Genomic DNA, 4,557 nt, shown 5'->3' with positions numbered 1-4,557 from the left:
CTTTCAATTGTTCTTCTTCCTTTTGTCAAGAAATTTATGTCCCAGTGTGCATGATACACACTGAACTGTATAAGAACATTATGTATTATGTAATAATGTTATGTAGTTCATTGGTGATACAGCCAAATGGTTTCTATTGGTGAGGCAAGACTACCTAGCCTTCTGATTGGAGCCTTCTGTCCCTGGGCGGTGCTATGGCAACGCTATGGCAACACTCTGGCCAATCACGCCTTGCCCGGTGGCAGCTGTCTGCAGCACCGGCCTTGGAGAGGCGAGGGGCCTTTGGGTTTCTATTATTTTCACCATAAAAATGAGAAATCAATTCTGACACGAGAAGCGATGTGATGTGAGGTGAGGTGAGGTGGGTGTGCAATTAGTTACTAATGGATCTAATTAAGCACTGAGTAACAGCTAAAAACAGGAGAGGCCGTGGCACCCCAGGACCAGGGTTCTAGACCTTTCTAATGAACTGCCAGCTCAACAATGATTGGTATAGGAGGGGGGGTTGTGGGTTAAACCATAAAAACACACTTTAAGTAATTCCATATCCACGTTTACAGCTAAGTTCTGTTTACAGAGGCTGTCCATTAAAACAGAATCGTTTTTTTTTTTTTTGCAACATTGATTCAGAGTTATGATCATTAAAATAAGTTTTTTTTGTGCCATTCTCTCATTGAGGACAGTGGTTTCAGATTGCATGTGCCATGGGAAACAGATCCAAACTAAAATAATATTTCTCATAATATTTTGAAGAGAAATTGGGTAATGTACACATGTACGACCTCTGGGGGAACACAGAACTGTTCCAGCTGCTTTGGAGTTCCTTTAAGTGTATTCACTTATTTTACACCAGGAACCCCAAATACCCCATATCTGCCATTGTAAAGCAATCAGGATGTCAGACACACCTCTAAATATCTAAAATATCCTTCATTGTACACAGAAAATGTATGGGCCAATTGCAAACATACACTAAAACTGAAATATGTTTTAAATATATATATATATATATATATATATATATAAAACTGAAATCAAATTATCCCTTGAATGTTACGTGCCAGTTTTCTGGCTGCAGTGCACTTTTTTTCTACCAGATGGAGCCATTTCACAAGAATACTCGCTCATCCAGCACTACCTTAGGGTCAACGTACAACATGTACTACAAACAAATCTGTGAAACAAGAAGTTATGACAGGTATAACACGTTTTTCCAATACGGATGAAAAACGTTTCCAGAGATTAAAGGCCTGCTTTTTCAGTGCTCACCGACCAGGTGCGATGCAGATGTAAATATCGACTGATGTGTAAACCATGTGGATCCACCGATACGGCGGGTGGGTCAGTGAGCAGGACGAGCCTCCCAGATGAAAACGAGCTCAGCGCTGATCCAAATAACAAGCCTCTCGGCCATTCTGCAAGTCCATCTGCAAGAGGGCATCTTTGCAATGAAAACATCTGCATCTTGAGTAGCTGACTTTTAATGTCGCTGATGCTGCCTTCGTCTTCCCCGTATGGGGGAAAAAACAACAGCTGTGACCCGTCACACTCCCTCCCGGATTATGCTTCCTGCTTCAGACACACATATTTACGCTTGCAAATCGGCACAGTACTCTAAAGTACCCATAGGTATGAGTGTGTGAGTGAATGGTGTGTGTGCCCTAGGCAGCCAGATAGATTGGCAGCCTGTCCAGGGTGTATTCCTGCCTTTCATTCCCGTCAGAGCTATCCCAGTGCATGCTGGGATAGCTCTGAATTTACACGTGCGTATCCTAACTTTCCTTCGGATTTCTTGGTTCAGTTGGAATCTACCACCTAATGACTTTCAGTTGTCAAAATGGAAATGAACAAGTCATTGTCTGCAGTACTCCTTTATGTCCGTTTGAGGGCAACATTGAGCTGTTCTCATTATCTAGCGGTTCACAGGGTCCACGAAAGACAAAAACTTGCTCCTTGGTTCTTATCTAGACTTGAGGTTTACCGTGGAATTCTGAGATGATTTTGTTGTGAATTACAGTTGAGAAGTTAAAAGAAATACCGATTTTTGGGTTTTGTCGGGTGAGTGCCCCACGGAAATAAAAGAACCCATTGTTAAAGCTCCACATTTTTATTTCTGTCTAGGGGTGGGGGTTCACCCACTCATCCAAAAATAGTTCCGCTCAACACGCCTGAATTCAGCTCCTGAGAAACGAAGCAGCAAAGACTAATTAAAAGAAAAAGTATATATATGTTGACTACACCACAATGAAACTTGTTTGAGGGTATTTTAATTTAATGAAATGGTTTGGAAATGTAGCCTAACTGTTTCCCTGCGGGGCGCTGCTTGGGAAACGGTTAACATAAAAACAGGCCTGGGAGATGCCCATAATAGGATTGCCCTCGCCAAAGTAATAATGAAAAAATCCTCTGAACCTTTGATTTCAAATAATTTCTCTGGACAGGACAGACTGTCAGGGCACAAGGCGGAAAACTAAGACGGAGCCGCACCAAAATTCTTTTAATGTAGCACCCCGAAAAACTAGAATTGCATAGCAAAATTAGCGGGTGTGGTTAGCATTGCGGGGCTGCTCTCGAGCGCCTTGTTGCATCTTCGTTTGTTTGACCTCAGCGCCTACCAATCAAGACACCGTTTCAGTCAAAAGCAACCAATTACCTTACAGTATTTTCGAAACCGTGGGAAGTGACGTTGGTGGGGTACAGTTTGATGCTAGACGACTAGTTCTCACATGTTAAAAGCGAAGGAACAAAAACTCAACGATTGAGACCTTTTCAAATGTAAAAAACAAAAGTAAATAATTCAGGGAAGCTCCTGTCGGTGCCATCTACACAGAGCTCCTCTGAACCAACGGTTGAGAATGAAACAGACGGCTTGTCAACTGAAGCGAGGCCTGTCGGGCTGTCGATTCGGGTAAGTTGCCGTCAGCTGGAAGGAATCAGGACGGTCAGTTCACTAAATAGGGCTAATAAGTACACGTCAGCACACTGAAAGACGTGGGCTAAGCTACTGGTGCAAAATGGTTCTCATTTGCCCTCCATGTTTGTGTTGGGCTATCGATCTGGGCTTCAGCGGGTATGTGATATGTAAACACGAGAGGCTTTCGGCTAGCTATGAAGATGGTCTGACAAAGCAGCTCAACGCTCAATGACAATCTAATTTGGCCTGTGTTTTACTTGTGGATAAATTATTTCACTTCGTAAAGTAACTGGTCCTCCATTTTTATGAGTGGCGGGGGAGAAGGTAGCCTATAACGTTGCCGCTTTGCCGGCTTGTCAGTCAACGCTGACCAAGTACCCAAGCTTATCCAGCAGGCGTCTATTTTGTTGGTAGGAATAGATGTCGCGAGACGGAGGATTTTGCTTCTTCTCTAAATGTTGTTTCAAGACGTAGGTCTATTATTGTGCTAGCTGGGTTGCTAAACGGATGCATTTGGTGCACAAGCAACACAACTGTCATATTTAACTTCACCAGTGGGTGGCTGTCGTTTATACTTGCATGGAGTTGCAGTGCTTCTCGCATGTAAGCTATTGGGATTGTTAAGCTTTCAGGCATTAACGGCGAGACAGCCTACTTTAACGTTAGATTTGTTGCTAACAGGTGGATGTTGCTAATAGTTGTAAAGATCAGCAACATGTGATGTAATAAAAATCAAGCCAACAAAAACAGTCATTTTCTATGCCGTTGTTGAACGCTAAGTGGGAATTTTCCTCCTAAGTGGGAAATGACTGGTTATGCTTTGTGTAGCTTACGTCATAGTAAGTGGATACTTGTGCACGTTGCCGAATGGTGTTTGGGTGGGGATTGAATTGTATTCTCGCACAGGCTGCAAAAATGGCTAGGACCGACCTCGCCTTTGGATGCTCTTGCAGTATATGTTCAAGGGAACGTACTCAGTTATCCTAACTGCAGTATCCCTCCATTGGCAGTGTAAAATTATTTATTTTTAATAAATCAATATGCTTTTAAACAGTAATAAAGTTGAAGGACCAGTACACTCATCACACTACTGTTTCTTGTAGCCTGCCTTGTTGGATGTTGTGCTTCTTTTGTGTTTCGACTGATGTTGTTTACGCCATACCGCAAGCGTAATTTCCCCTCAGAAGACAACAATAAAACATAAAGTATAGGGTAAATTACCGCAAGCGAGACTGCGCTTGTGTCTGTGTTCCACCGTCCACGGTGGCGTCTTTAGCGTGGTTTTGCGAGGTCTGTGGGCCGGGGAATAACATCTGGGAAACATCTGGCACTCATTAGGGTTCGGAGGCCTCAGAGACTGACATGGGAATGAACCATTTAAAAAAAAAAAAAAACGGACCTTACTGAGCGCGCGGCGCTTCCTTTAAGGCTTATGCGCTCTCCATTGCAAATAAGAAACGGGGCTTGTGTCCCTGGCGTTCCGTCTTCTTCGTGCTGCCATGACACAGGCCTGTATTCATACTTTGCGTTGTATTTACCTTATTTTACTCAGTCTCTACCCGTGTTTATATTCCGCGGCAATATAAAGGAGGATCTGATGGCCAGTATCTGGGGTTAAATCTCATTCTGGTACCGTTAAATCT

General features: G+C 43.1%; 1 long non-coding RNA gene across 2 annotated transcripts in view; it reads left to right on the top strand.

Moving 5' to 3' along the window:
* The first annotated feature begins 1,968 nt into the window (after nt 1-1,968).
* The window catches only part of LOC135262357 (uncharacterized), a 44,720-nt gene continuing 42,131 nt past the window's right edge, over nt 1,969-4,557 (top strand). For both annotated transcript variants that reach the window (XR_010332231.1, XR_010332203.1), the window contains exon 1: nt 1,969-2,908. This is a non-coding gene — a long non-coding RNA (uncharacterized LOC135262357). The remainder of the gene's footprint in view (nt 2,909-4,557) is intronic.

The sequence above is a fragment of the Anguilla rostrata genome, chromosome 1 (genome assembly GCF_018555375.3).
Source record: "Anguilla rostrata isolate EN2019 chromosome 1, ASM1855537v3, whole genome shotgun sequence".
Taxonomy (NCBI): Eukaryota; Metazoa; Chordata; class Actinopteri; order Anguilliformes; family Anguillidae; genus Anguilla; species Anguilla rostrata.
Note: the sequence above shows the minus strand (reverse complement) of the source record. Positions and strands in the feature narration are given on the sequence as shown.